The 22,894-nt window shown below is 41.4% G+C and overlaps 1 protein-coding gene across 1 annotated transcript in view; it reads left to right on the forward strand.

Moving 5' to 3' along the window:
- The first annotated feature begins 1,647 nt into the window (after positions 1 to 1,647).
- THRB (thyroid hormone receptor beta) overlaps positions 1,648 to 22,894 on the forward strand; it is a 156,759-nt gene continuing 135,512 nt past the window's right edge. The window contains exon 1 of the mRNA XM_058421012.1: positions 1,648 to 1,846. The gene's annotated coding sequence lies outside the window, so the exon portion shown is untranslated. The remainder of the gene's footprint in view (positions 1,847 to 22,894) is intronic.

Here is a 22,894-nt window from a genome sequence, read left to right on the forward strand (position 1 = left end):
CCCATCTGTCTTCATTTTCCTGTCACAGCCGGTGCGCTGGTTAGAGCCACCTCATTCCTGCTGACTTTTGCATCGATCAGCTGTCAGCAGGGTGGCTGGGATACCCAGCTGCCCTCACACCCTGACCCCTTGGTTCCCCAAGCTCAGAGATGTGAGGGCAAGCAGAAAGCCCTCACTGGGCATCCTTGCAGAGAGGAGACTGCCAGCCGCCGCCAGCCACCCGCACCCTTGGGACAGAGGCCTCGCAGCAGGGTGTGCCTGTCAAAGCCCATGGGAAAAGCATGCGAGTCAACAGCGGGACAACGCAGCCGGATGCAGGACGTGCCATCAACAAGCCCTTTAAATTTGTGTTTGTGTAGAGCCGGGGCTGCCCCGGCTGCCCACTCCAGAGGCTGAGGAGCGGCACGGTTGTTAGCGGGGGCCGCTGTCTTCGGCCTCAGACCACGGGGAATCCTCCTTTCCCGTGCTCGTGTCCCTCTGGCGACCCGCGGCCGCGGGATTTTACCATCCGAAGCAGAAAAGCGCCGCGGTCCCCGCGCAGCGGCTCCCCGGCCGCCCGCGGCCGCTCCCCGCGCCCGCACCTCTCCGCCCGATCCCCTGGGGCGAAGCGGTCACCGGCGGCGCCCCGGGGCCCGCCCTGCCGGGCACCGCCCGCGGGGCCGCGGCGCACCCGGGGGGATCCCGGCTCCGGCGGCGCTACAAGTGGCCGCCGGGGGCGGTTTTGGCCCCGGCTCCGCCGCGGTTTCCCTCCGCCCCGCGCCCGCCTCCCGGCGACCCTCTCCGCGGCGCGGAGGGGCCGCGGGGCGCGTTGCGTAACGCGGCGCTGGGCTCCGCTCCGCCGCGCGTCGCTCGGGGCGGCGGGGAGGCGCGGCGAGGCGAGGCGGGTCGGGTCGCCGCGGCCGGAGGTGAGCGGTGGTGGCGGCGGCGGCGGCGGGGCGGGCGGGGCCGGGCCGGGCCGGGCCAGGGGGGCCGAGCGCGGCGCGGCGTGTGCGCGGCCCCGCGGGAGGCGGCGGCGCAGGCGGGGGGAATCCAGGTCACGTCCGCAGCCAGACGGCGGCTGGAGGGAGGGACGCGGCGAGAGGCACCGCACCGCACCGCGCCCGGGCGGGCGGCGAGCGGCGCGGGGCAGGCGCGCCACCGCGCTCCGCCGGTAAGTCCCGCGGGTCACCCGGGCAGCCGCTCGGCGGGCGGCGCGCCCGACCGCGGCCGTGGGCGAGCAGGGGCCGCCGGCTCCGCAGGTTGGCGTCCCGGAGCGCCCCTGGGGTACTGCGGGGCGAGCGCGGGGGAGCCGAGCCGCGCTCCCCGGCCGCTCGCTATATTTAGCCGTCACCGGTGGGGAGAGCGGCGGCAGCGGCGCGCAAACGCCGTCGGGGACGGAGCTCCGCCGGCCGTCGGGGCGCCGCCCGCCCGCAGCAGCATCCGGGGGCGGCGGGGGGCGAGCGGCGGCGCGGCCCGGCGGGGAGGGCAGGGAGCGAGCCGGGGCACCGCCGGTATTCATCACCGCGGGGGGCGGCGGGGCCGGGTGGGGGGAGCGGCGGCGTGCGCGGCTGCCGGCGCTTCCTGATTTATTTATGTTTGCAGCATAGGTGGTATTTCCCCGTTAAGAGTTTATCCGTTGAAGTTTTCTATTTGACTTTCTAAAGCGGCGGCGGCAACAACAACAACAACAGAAATCCGCGAAGTTAAAAAGCCAAATGCGTTAATTGTTAACTAAATATAGACGAGGAAGGCTTGGAAGCTGTAGTGGGTGGATTGATCAGGCAGCGCACGAGTAAAAAGGAAAAGGCAAAATTGTCAGCCCCGTGAAGCCAGGTGCCGATAGGAAGGAAGGATCGCACCTGTTCTGGTGAGTGGCAGGAGCCCCGTAGCCCCGTGGTTCCCCAAAACCTTGCTTACCCTCCTGTGATCTGGATGGAAGAACGTGAAACACAGGTTAAAAATGCTGTAATAAATACCAGGTCCGACCAGGAAGGCAAATGGGACATTTTTTTTCCTACAGCATAAGCCGTGTTCCCTTTAGAATTTTAACACAAAATTTGTACGTTCGAATTGAGCCATCTGCTAGTTATAGTAACATATTTAGCATTTATTTACAAAACTTAGTCCGTCGTAAATATATGTTTGCGTAATTGATAGACTGGATATTTTTATTAAAAATGGTTTGTTTTCCTTTTACAGTTCAGTACTACTTGTGCTTTGATATAATTTTCTAGATTTTCTGGTTCCTGTTTCCCCTTCTAAATAAACATTTGAGAAGAACCAAAACAACAGAGCAAAGGGTTTTGCTTTTTTATAAGAAATTTCTGTAATAATAATTTAATTTTCAGGAGACTAATCAATGCAGTTGTGTTGGTTAGTTTAATTGCCTTACAGAGAGGCTCAAGTTTTCTCCCTTACTTTGAACTCTAAATAACACAGCTATGTGAATGTATAGCCCTATTTAAAGAGAAGAAGCTGGAGTAAATCATTGGAAAGTATAGCTCTTCACTTTCTCATGGAACAGCTGTTTAAGGCGCAGTAACAACAAAAGTTTTGTTAAACTGTGTATGCCTACTTCCTTCCTGACGAGGCTTTTTTTTTTTTTTCTTTCTACTAACTGGCATGAAATCACCCTTCATATTAGTCCCAGGACCCTTAAATTAGTCTCAGCCTTCTTCCAGTTTATTTGAATTGGTGACCTTTGGATGAGCTGGTGTGTTCCATTGTTACTTGCTAATGATGGAATAATCTAGTCCTGACGTACCAGTTGTGAAACCGAGGGCGCTTCTGCTGGATGGAAATTCAAATGTCTTATGGCTCCATGTTGGAAAAGGCAGGATTTAGCTGTGGTTTTCATCTGCTTTTAACTCCGTGGACTCTGATTTCCAGAACTGAAAGGGCTCAAAACAAAATCTGTTAGAGTTGATGGAAAATCTGCCATTGATTTTTACTGGTTTTGTATAAAGTCTTGTACGAGCTGGTGTTGAGCACATTATGGCTACTCCAAATTGTTCAGTCCTTTTGAAATTCTTTGCATATCCAAGTCATTAATGTAAAGTAAATATTTTTGTGTCCTATCTCTCTCTTTGTGAGAGTGTTCTTTTGCTTAGTAGAAAGTGGTGGTGGTTTTATTCTTATAAAAGAATATGTGCTACAAATATATATGTAGCATATATTCTTACATGCTACAGCAATAATTTTATTATCTGATCATTTCCTATTATGTGAGGATGACATGGGTGATTCTGGAAAAAGTGAAAGTGCTTTTGCTGAAGGCTTCTTACACTGAAGACAGGTTTCTTCATGTATTTTTCAAAGAGCTTGCTGTAGTGGGACATCTGAAGTCATAAGACATGCTTTCTCTGATGTCTATGTTGTACTTCCCTTGTCCAGTATATGGTGGTTTGCTGCCTTTTGGTTTTGTTTTTTTTTTTTCCTTACGAGTGTGAAAGGGAGAAAGTTGTTAGTGATAACAGATACTGGTGTTCTGTGAAGAAGCTTGCAGAATAGCTCATACCTGTGGCGGGCATATATCCTCCCCTGGCTTCCCTGTTGTTGATGATGAGCAAGATTTTTCCTCTTGGCTATGCGTAAAAACCCAGCCAAGAGAAAAGGAGGGAGGAGAAGAATTGCTAAACTTAAATCATGGAAGTTTATCAGAGTTTATTGTGTAGTGTAGCCTGTCTTGAAATTTGATTCCTTTTGGAAGGGAGTCAAGGGATGAAACCTCAAAAAAACCCACCTGATTTGAGGCAGGACGTCCTCCAGCAAGAATCCGTCCTCCAGCAAGATTCTCATTTGCCACCGGAAGGGTGAGACCAGGAATTTTGGCTCCTTGGAAGAGGAAATTCTGGAGCTCATTATCTCTCCACCATCATATTCTGATTTACTGATTTGGGGTTTGCTTGTTACTAAAAGTTGAAGAACGCAAAAGAGGCATGCATGTGAAGGAAGCTCAGGTAAATAGGCTGAGATGAGGGAAGGCAGGAGAAGCACAATTACTATGAGCCCTCATGCCTTGGATTTCCAAGTGCTGATTTTCCAGGCCAAATGAATTTGCTCTTAAATGAGAGATGGCTGTCACAGCAGAAAGCAGAGCTGTAATGCAAGGTGCAGGGTAGCAGTGCAGAGCTGCATCTTTTCTCCATGTTGTCCTTTTTCCTGTGGGATTTCCAAAACACATGAGAATCTGGCCTCAGGAGGAAAGGAGGAGATGGTGCTGGGGCATTTGCCACCTACCTGCAGGGCCTGAGGCAGCACATCCATGCCATGGGTTTGCAGAGATTCTGGCCAGGATCTAAATGTGTGAATTCTCTGTCAGATGGGGTCAGAGGATCAATCAGGAAGGATTTTCCTAATCTTTCCACAGTTTGTCTTTGTTCTCTTCTTTCCAAATACCAGAAATGTCTATGTATGTAGTCCTAGGTTCTCTCCTGCATGGCCCCATTTAAGTAAATAAATAAATAAAAGCTGTTTGGTAGCTCTTCAGGTGTATGACAACAGAATTCTGCCAAGTCACCAAGGTGCTTTCCTTCTGTCTGCTTGACTGAAGGAATGCCTCTGGGTGGGTAAGGAAGTCTTAGTCCAAGGAACTCCTTGGCTTAGTTTATGCCATCAAAAAAGTTAGCAGAATAATTCAAATGGCCACTAGTGTGGCAGTACTGCATTTTTTTTAACTTTTCATTAATGGTGCAGTGGAGAAATAATCTCCCTTCTTAGTGATGAGCTAGGATTTTATGTATTGTACAGGGATAACTAAACAAACAATGTATGTGTTATGAGTACCTTCATCATTAAAATCAAGGCAGACGATAAATTTCTGTGTAAAGATTAAAGAATTGTATTCCTTTAATTCTGTGTTATTCCATCAGTTGTATGTGGTCCAAGAGGACATTTTGAATAAAGTAATTGAGTCTTGCATAAGTTGTTTCTCTCATTTAATTCACAACACGTGAATGAGATTGTTTTCATTATTCATCACAACTACTTAATTTAAATATGGTCATGGTAGGGGGACAATGCAAGTAAAAAGGCTGGTGGAAAAAGTTGTTTCTGTTGTTAACCTTTCCAGTGTATGGTCACACCGCCAAAGCGCATGTAAGCCTGCAACTAGAGAGGAGGAAATTGAAAGCAAATAAAATGGTTTTCTTTGAAATACAGACGTTAACATGAGTATTCCATTTTGAATGCTTTTGGTCATAAAAATTCTCATTTTACTCTAACTCATTTTAGCTTAATAGAAATTAAATATCCTGTGAAGCTAGTGAACTAACAAAAGAATAAAGGATTAAACCACAGTTTAAAAAATACTTTATATCCTTAAGTGTCTTAAATATAGAGAAGCTGTAATAGTTTTCACTGATGAACTAAAAGGGCAAATACTCTTATGTTATAATTAGATTATACGCATGAAAGCAGTGTGATCATTCTAGACTACAGAACTGTTCTGTGTCCTCTGGTGAACCTAACCCAATAAATTAGGGTTCTGTTTTTCCATTGGAAGAAATAAAAGGACTGATTGTCAAGCTGCCTAACAGTAAGGTAGAAAGCAGCAAGAAGATCAATGTCTCATCAAGTGAATTTGGAGTCAAACCAAAATAAAGTCTTTCTTCTACTGGATGGAGAGAAGTTGGTACATGTAGAACCAAATCACTTGTATGTTTGCATACACAATGATTACTGTTTTATCTTGGGCAGAAGTTCATTCTGCTCACCTGCTAATTTTTTTAACCTGTTTTGATCCTGTTGTTTGAGAGTCTTCTTGAATACTTCTTGGGAGTTGGTTGGCATGAACTACATGCCACAGGTACAGCATCAACGTTGCTTGACAGTAAGATGTGCTTTGTAACTGCTGTGGTGTAGGAAAATAAAGGAGCTCTATGAAGAAAATTAGAACTATCTGTTAACTACATAAGTAGTTGGATCCTTGAACAATTGCTCACTGATATCTTAGTGACATGCATATGGATGAACCATTTTCAAAACATCCACAAGAAAAATATACTTCTGTGGGTAAGAAGAGCTGTTTTCATCACCTTGCAACTCGGCTTCCTTGAGTCATGTGTCATGTTTGCTGTCATTGTCTACATCTGTACAAGACTCTTGAACTGTGGGCCTTTTCCTTTCTTGTTTTCATTTGTAGACATTCACATCTTTCTTCCACTGTCTTGGTCTTGCACCTTGGCCCCCTTTAATATCCTGTTATCTCCCCATCTCCCACTCATGACTGTGTTGTTTCTCTTGATTCTGCTGTGCCAGCTCCTTGCCATGTGCTCCAGCCTAGCTGTACTTCAGTCAGTATGGAATGCTGCTGCTGCTTTGTTTCCTACCAGTGGAACGAATAAGCACTTGAATTCAATAAGAATTGAAGCTATTTCTTATTTAGCATTGCTTTTTCCTCTGACCTTTAGCACAAAATCATTCCTGGTCCATTTGCCTGTCTTCTTTCAATTTTTGACAGGTAGGATTGCCTTCATGTGGCTTTATACTGTTTTCTAGCTTTACATTGAAATATTTTTATTTCCATGACTTATTAACTTGTTCCTGGCTCTCTTTTATTTTTAATATTTCATACATCTTTATAAAAAAATGTGCATGTTTGTGTGCAAGATGCTTCAAAGTATAATTATGAGCTGTAGCATTTATGTATAAGGCTTAAAATAACTGTGTTCCTTGCTTCAGGAAATTGAAGGGTTTAGCTTGAGCCTTCTTTTATAAGTTAGGTGTCTTACTTTCCATACTGCATTTTTTCTCATTAAAAAAAGATAAGGTGAAATGCATTATCCAGTTAGATAAACAGGGAAAGAGGCTGTACGGAGTTGTATCCATGTAATTCCAGAATATACGTGACCACGTACATACGCACTAAAAAAATATTCCCCCGCAGAGTATTTGTGACAAATTTAATTTTTAAAGCAAAATAATTACTTCAGTTAAATACTGAAGTATAATTTTATTTCTAAAAATACTGAGAAAATTGTGTCTGGAACACAGAGTACTTCTATACAGTGCTGAACTGCATGAATTTTGTTTTGTGCCCAGTTCACTGATGTGACTTACTGAAGTGATTTAGTTTATTGAAATTCTTTATGTGACCAGAATAAAACAGCTTGGGCCAGAGAACTCAGATCAACTATTTAACTGCAGAAGTTGATGATTATTAAGGTTAAAGAAAGGAGAAGAAATACAAGAATTAGGGTTTGATATGCAGCCTTAATTCAGGTGTCTTTGAATATATGCAGGTAAACTGAGGTTTAGAGTCCATGGATGGTATTGCTTCACTTTTTAGGGTGTTAAGTCCTATGTAATAATTGTCATCCTTGAAAATTACACATCCTCTTTATTTGAAACCAGGAAACTTGGGATCAGATCACAGGGAATGCAGTTGGTTATGTCGAATATTGTGAGCGTGTGGTCCTTGCCTATGGGTTATACGTGTGTAACAGTAATTTTTCACTGGTTATGGATTTTGAGTTGAAAATCACCTCTGCACCATGAAGGTTTCTAACCTGATTACACAACTTCGTATTGAATTGTTGCAAACTCTCTAGCTCTCTTTATTTCTCTTACTTCTCCTGTTTGCTCTGCCCCCAGTCCCGTGCCTCAGATACGTCACACTTTTCTCCTTTGCCAGAAATGGGAGAGGGATGCTAGAGACATTTCATTTTTCTGAAGAGTCTGATGCATGGAGACAGCATCCTTGACCTTCTTTCCCCTTAGAACATCCTGTCAGTTGCTCCAGTTCTGAATCTAGCTGATGTTGAAGGCAGCTGCCACGCACCTGGTTCTTTCTTACGGGGTCTTCTTGCCACTGGAAGGGATAAGCCAATGACAGGAGTCCCACTTGCCATTGTGTTGACCAGAACCTGTCCTTTTGCCTTCTTGACTTTCGCATTACTAAGTATTGAGATCTTTGGGTTTGTTTTTTTTTGTCCCCGGTCCCACTGCCATTTGGCATCTCCCTCCCTGGCACCCCTACTCTAGCCCTGGCAGTTCTGCTGGCTGTGTGTGTGAGCTCTGACATGTGCTGTGAGACTTGGACAAAAATTATGATGGCCTCTGCAGCCTCCAAAGTGCATGAAGTCTTCTTTCTTGCCGAGTAGGTTGTTACACAAGATACCATCTTGATGGCAGCTGTCTTCATTTGCATTGAACTCTGGGAGAACCCAGAGACTGCTCTGATAGTCAGGCCGCCTAGGAAGCCAGTTTGCTTTCATCCTCTGCCCAGGGAAGATGAATCTCACCCGCTGCCACTCTCACGGTAGGATGCGGGGAATCTGCTTGCAGCCATTCTGGCCATGACTTTCCAGTGGGTGGGTGGTGGGAGTGTGTTTTGCAAGGCAGAAGGATCTTCGACTGTTATCTCTTCAAGAGACCTCATATCAAAGCGCTCTCTTAGTTTTGGGAAGTGCTTTCTGTGCTTGGAGGTTAGGCACAAGTGGGAATAGCATGACCCGGGGAAAGGAAAGTGCTGGATTCTGGAATTCCCAAGGGAGGAAGGGCTCTGGTCATACTGTCTCCATAGAGCAGTTCCCTGAGCTAGCCATCCTCATCTCTCCATCCTACTTACAGTGACATGGATAAGCCTCCTTGCTTTGGCTCTGCGGTGGCTTCTCTTCAGTGCCACTTTCCTTGCATGGAACCATGTACATGGAAAACCATATGTTTACAGAGTGTGCTCCCTTCTGTTTTTAGATGTCTTCACATCATCTGAAATACCTGATAGCTTGTAAATTCAAGAATCTGGATGGAGCATTTTTTTTTTCCAAATACTACAAGAAATATTTGTGAAGTACAAATAAACTTAGGCAAACCCCTCTCCCCCATTTTCCCTTTTTGACTAGATTTTTATTTTCACAGGGACAGCAGGATTCATCCTTGTCATAAGGTCCTTTCTTGCCAAGTTACAGGTTCTCTTCCAAGGAGTAGAATTCAAGTAGTTGAAAGAAAAAAGAATTTTAAATTTTCTATACAGAAAAAAGCCCAAGCCCAAACATTTCCTTTGCTACTTCTGCAGAAATAGCAAGACCCTTTGTACACCTTGCCCAGAGACATTGTGACATCTCCATCCGTGGAGATACTAAAAATACAGGTGGACGTGGTCCAGGGCAACCTGCTCCAGGTGACCCTGCTTGATTGAGCAGGGTGGTGGACTGGGCAGTCTGTAGGGGTTCTCTCCAGCCACAGGCATTCCTTGGGTGAAACTTTATGAAAAAATTTTGAAAGAGAATTGCAGTTCACTTTGATAGAGCTGAGTGGAATACAAAATAATTTGTTAGATTCATTCAATGGGAAGTGTAGGGCACACTGCCAGGCTTGCCCATAATCAATCCAGGAGAGTAAAAAAAAAAAAAAAAAAAAAAAGAATTTATACCGAATAACAGAGCAAATCATATTGCTTCTGTACACAAACAACTGAAGCGTCTCTGTAACTTTATAAGGTGCTCTAAAATGCATTTTCCATGCACAGATCAGAGTTAGAAGCTTAGTTAAAACTTAGAGAATTCATTCTCCCACCTTTGCACATAAGAGGCCAATTCTCAGGATCATTGCCTTTGATCCCATAGGAAGAATCATAGGCTTAAAAAGGAGCCAGGACTTGCCTGCTGTTTAGTAGTAATTTTCTGATTATACTTTGCTCATAGGAATGTAAATGTAAAGAGCCAAATTTACATAAGCAGACTACTCTGTGAACCTTTGCCCTCCCCTCACCCTCAATCTTTGCTGTCCAGTTTGGCTCCCAGTGCATTTTCAGAAGTCTCTTTCTAGGGTTATTTGTCTCTCTAGGAAGAAGCCCAAGTTCTGAAAGCAAGAAAGTGGCGGAATTGCAGCCACAAAACCCGAACTCGAGCAATCTTCCTTCTCCCATTACTGCTACACCTACACATGAGGCAGCCCTGTGGGGACCAGTGTGGACAGTGGCTGGCAGCCAGGCGTGTACCAGACATCTCTTTACCTTTGCTCATCGATAGAGCTCCTCCACAAATGGCACCTAGAAATTCATGCCTGTAATATAAGTTCACATTAGTTTGACTTGTGTTTTACAACAACAGTGCAGGCTGCCTTTTTCCTGAAAAAAAAAAAAATTTCTCAGTATTTTTAAAATACTTTTTCTCAGCTTAGAACTAGCAAGAAGGTTTATCAGCAATTTATGGTGGAGATAGAAGGAAAAGGGGAATTGGATTACTGACAGGATATTGCTTGCTGCCTGCACAAACATAATGTGCAATAAGACAAAAAGCTTGGACTCTTCTTTGTGAAGTTCAACTCCAAGCCAAATTCACTTGACCTCAGCCTCTTCAAAATGTGTCTGTATAAATATAGCTGTAGTCCATTTTGGTGATCACAAGTCTGCAGCTGAATTAATTATTTGATGGAGCGAGAAAGATATGTAAAGGGAGACTTTTACCACTGAAGCTCAGATCTACAAGATCAAATCTACAGTCTGATTTTCTTTTCTGATGTTTTCTTGCTAAGTGTTTCCTTATACATCATGCCTAATCTTGTCAACATTTCTTTAGGTCTTGTTGCTTTAAATAGCTCTGGATGAGTGGAACATGCCATACTTTTACAAAGATCTCCGGAGTCGGTGAAAGCCATTTGTGTGAACATGGGCAGCTGAAAGAAGCAAAAGCATTGTGAGCCCTGCACAGTCTTAAGACAGTCTGTGTTTGGGACACGAGAGTAGTATGGCATTACTCTGTTCGCTTTGGAAGGTAATCTAACAAGTTGCTTGAATCTAACAGTGAGTTTGAAACAATTTGCAAGTTAGGATTATGAAAACCTCAGTGTCGGGTTTTCTTTGTCTTTAAGAGAAGAAATACTTAAACCCGGAAAGAGCATTAGGCAGGAAGAATCTGAGAGATTCAACCTAGCAGATGTTGCAAGGCATGTGATAGAATAAGACTGAGCTTTACCTATTGCTGTGTGAAGATCTGCAATCTCTGTTAGGCGCTCCAGATTTCACAACACTTGGGCGATGGTGTAAGAGGAAGAAGGGTGTGGGCAAAACTACAGAGCTACATATGAGTAATTCAAGACCTCACCTGTTTTCCCATATGGAGAGCAGGACAAAGTGGGGAAAGCAGATGGACAGATGAGAAGTTGGAGTTTAATCACTTAACTTTTGCTGAGCTTATCTGTATTGAGGATAATCTTCAGGGATTCATGTTTGTTGCATGCTTTTTGCATTTTTTAGTGGATGCATTTTTGAGTCAGAAAAAAATGATGTCTGGTGTCACACCTTTTATATTCTGTCTCAGCATAGCAAATCTGAGCTACTAAATTATAGCCAGCAGATTCCAGCAGTCTTTGTGGTACTATAATATTAGTTTACTTGGATTTTCTGTGTTTTCTGCAATGATGTTCCTAGTAGTGAATAAGCTACCTTTTTAATAATATCAAAGGGGTGGAATTACTGCCTCATTTCCGTGTGAAAAAGTCTCAGTGAGTATTACAGGCAGATTATGACCTCAAGCAGTGCCCAGAAGTGATACGTCAGAAAGAAAAATCTATGATCCCAGCAACGATTTTTAAAATTCAGTCAATATTACATATGTTTAATAAATGCATGTTTTTATGCAATGTTTCAAATTGGGGTCAGGACTCCAAAATGAATGAGATTTTCTTCAGTGGCTATTATGGCTAGAGAATTGAGAAAGGCAAGAATAAAGGTAGGTGATAAAAGCTTGCTGCTTTCCAAAGCTCAACAGTTTTGTGAGCAAAATGATCTGCTAACAGAGTGTTTTTAAGATGGAAGTAATTTTATCTACAGTGCTAAATTTGGAATCAGTTTACCCAGCCATCTGCATCTGTGTATATGGCAGGTCTAATATCTTGATTTGGGGATTAAATTTATACCATGCTCTTGCGTATTTTTCTTCAGACCCTTATCTTAGTTTTGTTTGTTTGTTTGTTTTTGTTTTTTTCTGTTACAGTGTGGAATTTCATTGTAGAATATTGTTGCATTTCTTGTCTGCTCGTATGTTTATGGAAAGCTTGGTGGAGGTTTGTGAAAACTCAAGGCTCCTTATATTCCTGTATGTCAGTTAGCCAGTGGTATTGATACTGAATGCAATTAATGTTCTTCCCTTTGTAATCCAAGCTAATGTCCTCTAATCAACATTATGTAATTCAACAAATAGAGCAAAACCTACTGAATTAAGATACTGTACAGTTCTGCTATCTCTGGATGTGCAGCATAGCACGTATTTTTGTATCTTCTGAATATTTCGTAGATCTGTAGCTGAATTTCTGGGAGTAAATGCATTGTATTTTTGAGTTAATGGATTTCACTTTATTTCAGCACTTATGTTCAAGTTATGTTTCTGCTGAATTACACATTGTTAATAAAGGATAATTTTATCTCTTTGGTTAACAGAAGAAATTGGGGCATTATTAGGGTGTTGGCCTTGCTGTTTCCATAACAGGTTAGCTGCTTTGATCTGGCTGTGTTGACAGTAAAATTGGGTCTTCTGCTTGGAGGTGTAGAAGTATGTGTTTGGTTAGACGGTTATCAAATTTGAGGAAGTAACTAGAATCGGTAAAGTGAAGACAGGCACAATAATGATAAAAATGAGAGAGAAAATTAAGCAATGCAGGGTCACTGTCACTTTGCTGATGTAATTTGTGTCTGTATATAGAAGTCATGGCATCATGCTGCAGCTATCCCAGCTCTTCTCAGTTTTGTACCATTTTCCCGTGGCTCATATAAGCTCAGTCCAAGAACACCGCATACCCTTTTGTGTAGTGCTCCTTATTTATTCTTTTTTTCCTAACCAGAAGAGATCAAACGTGAATGAATTCAGGCATGATTTGGAAAAATAATAGAGTGTGAAATGAGAATTAAACTAGAAAAGGCTGAAAAGTGTCTGTATACATCTGTTAGTGACCTTGTCTGTATTGTCTGAAAGTTTTGGTAAAAGGTTACAGCAAGAAGTGAGGGTTTTAAAAATTTTAACAAGGGAGTTTCCTTACTCGAGTTTGATCCGTGTGTGATGGTATTACCACCCTGGAAGTGGTCGATAGGGATTAAGTTGTGTAAAGCACCGGCAGCTGTGTATTGTAACACTTTGGTAGAATGAGGGGTAGGCAGCTACTGAAGTCCCCTCTTGTATGATCATTTTTGGTGACGTTAGTGACATGTCCTGGTTTTGGACACTAAATGCCTTTGACCTAATTTAACTCTAGTGTAACAACATTGAGAATATGGGGCATTTACATCACGGAAAGGAGAAAGGAAAATACATTAAAGTATTTCCTTATTTAAATGTAATATTTTTTTCCTTAGTTAAATATATGCAATAATATAAAGCAAGATACAGCAAAAATAGGATTCAGTGATATTTGCCTGAAGTAAGCATATGCAATCTTGTAAGTGCTGTGTGACATTTTAGATTTTATTTAGTTTTCCCTTTAAGCTTCAGACTGGAAATTAAAGTGCCCTAAAGGAGTCTTTAAAGGAGTCTTTATTCTAGTTGAAGTGCTCTGACTGCACTGATCTTGTCTTTCCTTTCCTTTTCTTTTCGGTAGTATTTTAGAGGTTGTGGATTGTCAGGGAAGACGTGTCATCTCTCTTGTTAGGAACATTGGCCGCTAAAGCTACTTAGTGCCTTTTCAGTGATCTTAACAATCACCAGTCCACCAGAAAAGGAGGAGGACCTTGCAGAATTGCAGGTTATAGGCGACCCTAATTCAGAAGTGTGTCTGTAATTTAGAAAACTTGCAGGGCAGGTTGTGAGATCCATGCTGTGGTTGGCCATCTCACTGGCTGTCTGGTTCTTCTCAAAAAAAAAAAGAAAAAAAAGAAAAGAAAAAAGAAAAGAAAAGAAAAAAAAAAAAAGCTGTTTAAAGTGTTACTACAGCTTTTGTGAAACTTGTGATTTAAAATCACATAATCTCAAAATATCTGAACCGTGACTTAGCATATGAAGACTGTAGGTTGGTCAAAGCACAGGAGATTACGTTTCAAGACCAATGCTAGGGGAAGTACACAGGGAAGAAAGGGGGAAAAGCACCCCTGTCTTGTCTCCATGTCAGAATTACCGGCTTTTGTTTCTCTAGTTGCTTGGTACCCCAGCTGGGCAGCACTCCCCAAAATGAGGTAGTCATACCTGGGTTTGAACAGAGGTGTCATGGTAGAACTTCAGTGCTTTTCAGTGCAAAGAAATCGAATTATTTAATCCTCATGAAATTTTCAAATATATCCTGACATCCTTAATTTCAGAATGTAGCATGCCAAGTAGAGCATTAGTCCTAACATTTGGACAACACCCTTTTCAGATTGATCTTTTTCTAATACAGTGATGTTCACAAAGAAAACAAGTTAGGTGCTTGATTTTCATATATTCACATAATTCCTTGTTGTTCCTTTTTTTTTTTTTTTTTTTAAAGAATCCAGCTGTTCCGGTATAGTCCTTACAAGGAAACATTTCAGAAGATTAAATGAAAAGTCACAGTTCCAGTAGAGTATGTTTATGGTCTTTAACTCCTGTTGTTACTCCAGAGCCACCACTCTCAGCTGCTGCAAAGTTGTAAGGATCACTGGATTCCATTTAATTTTTCTTCTAAAACTGCTGATGAGCTTCACAGGTGTCTGGGTGGCTCTGCAGAATGGCTGGGAGCAAACTGTTTTAGGCACAATCCTTACAGGTTAATAGTGGATGTAAACCTGTTTTTTCATAATCTTCATTCTGTCATCGTACTCCCCTGAGGAACTTTTGGAGCCTAGTGGTGGTTTTAGAAATGTATAAGGCAGTATTAGAAATAAGATGCATATGGAAGTAGCAATACTGAAGGAGAGACTATTTCACCACCCTTGGTGGTTGTCTGGAGATTAATTTCCTGACATTAAATTCCCAAAGTGCTAGGAAGTCATCTGATAACATATAATAAAAATGAGCAATTTGCATCCCTGTTATAATTATGCTGTTAAATTTGTGCTGCTTTCTTGCCTGAATTCCAATATGTTTGGTCTGAATTTTTTGTAAGGATAGAGTAGTAATCCACCAAGAATGACAAAATTACCTTGGTTTGTTTGTGTTGTGTTGTCCAAATAAAAATCCCTTTTCTGTTTGTACCTGCATATATTTAAGACTGCATTTACCTATTTGTACGTTACCCATTTTTTATTGGTGCTTTACAGTCATATGAAAAGAGTCTTTTCAAGATCTTCCAACATATTTTTTATGTAGTTATGGCTATTTTCTATAGCTTTTCTGGGTTTTAACACTTAATTAGGACAAATGCACCTGAGTGATTCAATTTTCAGTGCTGTTTGGTTAGCCATGTTAGAAATTATTCTTTAACTCTGTGTGTTTGCTTTTTGGAGGGTATCATGACTCATTATTTACTCGTGGGTAATCTTCTTTAGTAAACAGTACATCTTGTGAGAGCTAATACAGAGCTCCGTGTGTATCAGTTAGAATGAGACCCTTCGATTCAAAAGTTCCTGCCAGCTGTCACCTCCTCAGCTAACATCACCTCATAATATAGAACTAGTCACAAAATACAGAAGTAATGTTTGTGTTTCGAGAAACGGGAAAGCTTGCAAGTAAACCAGAACTCAGTAACGTGTATGACTTCAGGGCTGCAGCGAAATATATCTGGGCATATAATAGTACAGATTTCTGGTTTGTGTCTGCTATCTTCCTCCTATGTTTAGTTAGCATTGAATACATTTTCAGTTAATAGAATCAACAAAAAAATGGCATAAAATAGAATAACTTAATCTTGTCCTTTTTCCTGCTGCGGGAAGAAAATACACTTTATATCTATTACCATTTCCTTTCCTTAACATGATACCCTAGGTTTAGATTTTGAATCATTCCCTGGCTGACTAAGTGATGACTCGCTCGTTTTGTCTCCTATTTATAAAAGAAGTGAAAAGATTTAGCTCATGAATTTTTCATCCAGACTACAGATGCACTGGTTGGGGCCAAATGCTGTCCTCAGTTACAAGTCAGTGTCGCCAGTGAGCTGTCAGTGGCAGTGCTGTGAGTGTATTTCAGTGTAGTACTGAGATTTAAATGTTTTGTTTCTGGTGTGCATATGGGGGTAAGAATTAAGGAGATGGTAGATTAACTGATTATGAAAATAGATAGGAAATAGAGGTTCATTTTCCAGTCTAACATGCTGCTGCCAGTACTGAAGCAAGAGTAAAACCATTACTCACTGCCCTGAGGGTGCTGCACCCTGCAATGAATGAGTATCATATTTTAGAATATCTAGTAACATTATGAAAAACTGAAGTCGAAGCAGAAGTTCAAATCTTAATTAGTGAAACTGCCTTTCCACCTTTGGTGCTGCCAGCCAGAAGAATCTGATTACATTTTCAACTTTCCCAAACGGACTTTTGCTTTTCCCTTCTTAGGAACTGCCTGTGAAACCAAGAGCTAGGAAAGGTGTAGCACAGAAGGCAGCTTTACATGCCTTCATAGCCTGGTTTCAGGTTCTGAAGTTTTACTGTATTCTTTCAACCTCCCTGTTTTTCTTTACTTTGAAGTTAAAAACCAAGTTAACCTTTGACCAAGAATTTCAAAATCACCTGGTAGAAAGCCCTTCCCTTTCTGCTGCCTGATAAACGACAAACTCTCCCCTGCATAAAACCTCCGTAGAAAAGATGTGAGGCTTTATTAATTCTGAATTGCAGTTTTTTCTGGATAATTCTCTTTAGGAGGAGGCACCTCTTCCAAGTGTTTGAAGCGCTTCCTTCCTTTTGGACTGGAGAATAGAATACTGAGCAAAAATAATTAGAGGGAAAATGTTAGCAGCACCGTCGTGATGTGATGACCTTACCTGAAGCTGGGGTCTGCCAAGTAAATGAAGATGGCTGTCATCCTCGCCAGCTCAATACCTGATATAAAAGAAGAACTAACACAAAGAAAGCTGAAAGGAAATACGCCCTTGCCATGTGTTTTTTGTGCTGTAATGACGAAAAAAAATCCCTTTGTGCTGAACTTAAGGTTGTTTTTTCCCATTGTTTGTCTCATTCAGCATCTATTTTCTGAAAAAGGGCAGAGCATGGGCCATTTCTGGTTTCACAGCCCTCTCCAGCTAGTGGCCATAGGAAGTCTTCTCAGCCCCTGTATTAAATTTTAATAGAAAATGAACAGCATTGTCTGGTATAGGGTAGATGGTATATTTCATATTTGAAATTCCAGTCACTGCTCCCTGCACAAGCATCTTGAGGTTTCTGTGGGAATCTGTTAGCAGTTTCATAGATTTCTGTCCTCTTGTAAGGCTTTTTCAAACCTTTTTCCTGATGCCGTGTCTGGATGGCTCGCAGAGGTGCTCATGGGCTCTGCTCTGTCCATGGGAGGGTTTTGTGTCAGGTGAGAGCCAGGTATTGGTACCTCCTGGGCATGGCACCCCCGGGTGCTCCGTGAGCTAGCGCCGTGCCTGGCGCTGCCTTACATCCCCCCTGGTGCTCCCGGCAAAAGGCTTCACATGGAGGAGGCTTTCTCTCAGATGCACGGGGTAGTATCAGTGGCATGGGTCAGCAGACGTGCAGTTCTGAGTGAGAGGGCGAGATTTACAGACTGCATGGTGGTCTGTAGAGCTGGGCGAGTGGTCAGCGCCTCTCTTGCTCCCATAGGCAGTCCAGCAAGCTCTGCAGAGTTGTCTGTGCATACGTGCTGAGTGCTCCTGCTTCAGGTTGGGAAAGTCAGAGATTCCTGCTCATGATGCAGCTCTGAAAGTATCACGGTTGGACATTTTCACTACCTTTTCAGGAGGTGATATCCACCTGGAAAGGACATTCTTCTAAAGGAAGCAGTGTTCTTTATGGTGGGATACACAGGGAAGGCAGGTGGGACATGAACTCCTGAAGTACTACCAGGATAATGCAAGATAGGTCTTTTAAGAGAAATCATAAACATGTTTGGCACATATACACAATAAAGTGTCTCCTCTAAGACTCATTCTTCCAGTGTTGCCTAATCAATTTGGTACGCTGTTTTTGAAGGTTTGATTTCTTTTATGCCTTCTGTCTCCTTCTGGTATTCAGATGTCTGGCTGGTGAGGCCTTTTCATGTTATGTGTTGTATTTATAGCCCTTATGAACTTGTCTTGCAAAATCACTAGATTTTAATCACTCACATCTTTGAGAACTGAATCTTAAATATGCAGACTCCCTGGCACTTAGACAACTTTATTTGTCTATCAAAATACATTAAAGGCAAGTCAGTCTATCGGAGCTTGCTATCTTGAAAGGGTTACCGATTAAGTTATCAGCTTTATCCACGGGCAGCACAGAGGTGAGTAACAGTAAATAGATGGACAGGAAGATTGGAAGAGAATTGTTAATTTAAGTATCTTGGGGTCATAAACTCCTGTTTTAGCAGAGCAAGTCTGTTATTATCTGTTTTGCTAATTCTGCAGGAAGTTCTGATCTCTCTAAGGCTGCTTCTGAGTGCCATTTTGAAAATCTTGTCAAGGATAATTGCGGTTGCGAAGGTAGATATTCACACGTTCTGGAAGATGCCTGGGATATAAAAATTATGATGTCTTTAACTATCAGTTTCCTTGCTTTTTCCCTTCTTCTCCTGAAATTTTGAAAAAGAGGTGTTAGGGAATGATGCTGGTAAAATGGATTGCCTGCCCTTGAGTTTTTAAATTCCGTCTTTTCTTTGTTTCGTCTTGATTTCTTCTTTTCTTTGAATTTGCTGGATTTTTCTTAACCTTTTAAATTATTTTTTGTGGAGAGTTAAAATTCTCAGAGAGGTTTTTAGACACAGAATATGAACCGTGCTAACTGAACAAAGAACAGTTCTTTTTGAAGCCTGTCTGTGTGGCAGCATGAATGCAGAATGGAAGAAAACAGGATATTAAGAAGGAATCTCAAATATATGATGTCCCCCCTTCTTTGCTACTAAAACACCTTAAAATTGAGAGAAAGCTGATAAGGCAGTGTGTTTGAGATAGGCAATATACTGTATGAAAGCACAAGTTTAGCTTTCAGCTTACATAATAGACAGGGGAAAATGTCACTTCAGATTATATGAGTTGCACTAAATGCCTGTCTATTAAAAGCTATTGAGTTTTTTTCCTGCTGTGCTGGCATATAGAGCTGCTGTCTGCCATGCTGTAGTATTCAACCAAGACAATTTCAGCTATGTTGATTTTTTTCCCCCTGAAACTCTGTCAGTCATTTGCAGAACTTGCTTGGAATTACAGATATAAAAGTTGTGTGACAAGGAAGCAAGTTGCTGTTTCATCAGTCTCTGCTTTTTAGTGTATTTTCTGCTTTTCTAAAGCAGAATTTTTAGAGTTTTGGAATGTCAATTCTTCAAGTGTTGTGCAGGCAAACCGCTACTTATGCTAATTTTACTAGGTAAATTTTGGGGAATTTTGATCCTTAGCATTTATATTCAGTGGTAGAAAAATGATATGTTTAGTTTAAACTTTTAGAGGCACAGTGCTTGAAATGGGCTGATGTGGCATTACATACCATGTCAAAAAAGGAGAGAAGCTTTTGTTTTTGCTGTTATGATTTTTCTTCTCAAACACAGGCAGAAGTTGTTTAATTTGTGAGCAATCTAAAATATTTTTTCCTCCATTTAAGAAAAGCTTCTTTCTGTGTTTGTTTATCTGTTTGTTTTTAACTGGCCAGTTGAAAACCTTGGCTGTTGTGTTTTATTTTGCTTTAGGAAAGAAACTAGCCAAGTTGTCTTTCATTTTCTCCAAATTATGGTGCTACTCTGATAATAGTTAAGGAATTTATTTTTTTGCTGGGTTTTGATACTAGTTACAGGATCTTAAATTTTCAAAAGTGACTCATGATTTGGCATAAGACCACTTTAGAGTGCATAGCCTAAAACATCTGAAAGATGGTGTTCAGTTCTTACTGGAAACAAGATTCCATTAAAGACATTTCAGTTGGTCAGAGAAGTGCCCATCCAAAATCACCACTCGTATGTGCAAACTGAGCTTAGTAGATTTCCTTCCAGACTGTGTTTGAAAGCTTTAAATAGTTTGAAGAAGTTAGAAGATCAAAATCAAACTGATTTTTACATCTATCTGTAATTACATAATACAATGTGATGATAGTATAATTTATGATATGACGTCATTTAGTATAAAACAATTGTGTTGTTGTTGCCTGTATTAATGCAAGGGGAAGGCAAGCAGGCATAACTGATGGCTGGACAGTATGTTAGGTTCCGCTATTTTGTATATGGCAGTATAGAATCCCCTGTAATTTTCCCTTTAAAGCCCTTACAACACTGATTTTGTGGCTATTTCATGGAATCACAGAGTCATAGACTGGTTTGGGTTGGAAGGGGCCTGCCAAAGGCAGAGATGCCTTCTACTTGATCAGGTTGCTCAAAGCCTTATCCAGCCTTGCCTTGAATATGTCCAGGTTGGGGCATCCAGAACTTCTCTGGAAAACCTGTTCCAGTATCTCACCATCCTCAGAGTAAAGAATTTCCTCCTAATATCTTATCTAAGCCTACTCTATTTCAGTTTAAAGCCATTCTGCTTTGTCCTGTCTCTTGTAAAAAGTCCCTCTCCAGCTCTCTTGTAGGTGCTGGAAGGTACTCCAAGGTCACCCCAGAGCCTTTTCTTCTTCAGACTGAGCAATCTCAACTCTCTCAGCGTGTCTTCATCAGAGAGGTTCTCCAGCCCTCTTACCATCTTCATGGCCTCCTCTGGACTCACTCCAACAGAAAGCTGCTAAGCAGCCTGACATAAAAGAAAGAACTAAATCTTATGGAGCAAAATGTAAAACCTAACAAAGGTTCTTAAAACAGCAGCACGAAAATCAAGTTGCATCGAATGGCAATTTATATATTGGTAGATAAAAGCGGTGTGCTGTGTTTATTTTTGCCAAGGAAACATTGTTCAGATTTTTGTCACCAGTAACTACCTGTGGGGATAATCTGAACCAGTACATTGTCCCCAAAATACATCTATGAAGACAATCCATAAGCATGAGCTTGTTGGTGTATTTCCTTCGCAGACACTGGCCATTTTTCTTAACTACTAAAACAACTGGGAAAATAATTTGAATATTATAGATAAAAAGATCTGATTTCAAATAGATGAGACTGTCACAGTCATATTTTATGTTTACAGCATCATTTTCAGCACAGCATAAAATGGAAATTAAAAAATCATCTAAGAGTTCACCATGGATGTGTCCTATGGGTCAGGTTTTCAGTTCATTACTGTTCTGAGTGAAGAAAGCAGGCACAAAACAGAAGGAAATCTAAAATAGTTCCATGAAACAAGGAGCTGCTCATCAAATAATCTGATAATAAGTGTCAGCATCCAGTGAAAGATGTGTTCATAGTTAATCATTTTGATTCTTCATTGGTGAGGAAACCACAGAGCATTCTGTCCAAGTTTTCAAAGATGCCATCCAAAGTGCCGCCCAAGATTTTGATTAAAACCGAGTATGCCTTTTGCACAATGAGTTGTTGTGGCTGGATCTAATTAACAATGAACAATTGAGACCACAAGAGAACAAAATAAAATGATTCAGATAAATTATAGAGGTTTTCCATTACATAGTTCATATGACTGATCCCAAATACAAAAATTGCAGATTTTTTTTTTTTTTTTTTTAAATTTCAGGATCAAGCACCAAAGTTGAAATGTTATATGTAGCAAAAGCTCTTCTGGTTTGTAAAATTGAAAGTGTGGCTTTCTAATCCATTGTACCTTAGCTGTTAAATTCACTTGCTTTGTCATAGAATCACAGAATATCCTGAGCTGGAAGGGACCCACTGGAAGCTGGAAGGATCATAGAGTCCAGCTCTTTGCCCTGTACAGGACAGCCCCAAGAATCACACCATGTGCCTGAAAGCATTGTCCAAACACTTCTTGAACTTCTTCCCTTTAAACAGGAAACTAAACAATTATGAAAACATTTTCTGAATGAAATAGAAAAGAGAGAAAGTAGAATATTTTGTCTTAATATTGCCTTTGGACATGGAATCATGCATCAGAGGGATTAGGCTGGAAGACTATGAACTTCTGCCTCTGTCCCCTTTTTCCCTGTCTGTCTCTTCTGTAGCAGGCTTTGAGCACTTCCTATCACCACCAGCTCTATGCTGATGTGGAATGATAATAGAGGTGATGCCGCCCATTTCTCCCTCCAGTCAAATTGGGACCACTCAGTCCCCTTGTGCCTTGGATTTGCTCCAAGTGCCTCCTGCCACTTTATTCCTCCCTGTTGCACTGCCATCCTGCATCCCTGACTGGTTCAGGGATCCATGTCAGAAGACAAAACATTGTAATTAGTATATTAAAAAAAAAAAAAAAAAAAAAAAAAAAAAAAAAAAAAAAAGTTATGCTTGGGAAATGTATTAATAGCACAACTGATGTCTTTTGCATAGAAGTGGAATTCCGTTGACCATCTAATTAATCATACTGCCTGTCTCCATAAAAGCAATTAATAATAAAATAGTGGATATTTTTTTGGTCATACATGGCAGTAGCAACTGTTCCAATGTGTTCAGATATAAAAATCCTTAAAAATCCAATACAGAATTGCATAGGACTGATACCAATAATCAGTTATTTAAAAAATCTAAACTAGGTAAGTGAATCACTGATCTTAGAGAAGGCATTTGGGCAAGTAATTCCAATATTATTTACTGTATTTTCTTGAATAACTCTCAAATTCTCCCATTTTAGTTTACCAATAAGGTAGTAAGGTCAAAACAATCTCAGAATAAATTTAAACAGTGTTTTGACTTTATGATTCCCAGCTCCATGTTTTACTGTGAGGAGATACAGAAATCATTGTGACTTAACAATAGAATAGAGTAGAATAGAATAGAAACTGTGGTGACTATTCCTAAGTAAAAAAAAAATGTGCATCATCTAGTAAAATGACTTCTCAGCTGTGTTCTGCTCATGGAATATATTGAAGGTGAAACCTAACATCATCTTTTAATTCAGACAGTGG

The sequence above is a fragment of the Hirundo rustica genome, chromosome 1 (assembly GCF_015227805.2).
Source record: "Hirundo rustica isolate bHirRus1 chromosome 1, bHirRus1.pri.v3, whole genome shotgun sequence".
Taxonomy (NCBI): Eukaryota; Metazoa; Chordata; class Aves; order Passeriformes; family Hirundinidae; genus Hirundo; species Hirundo rustica.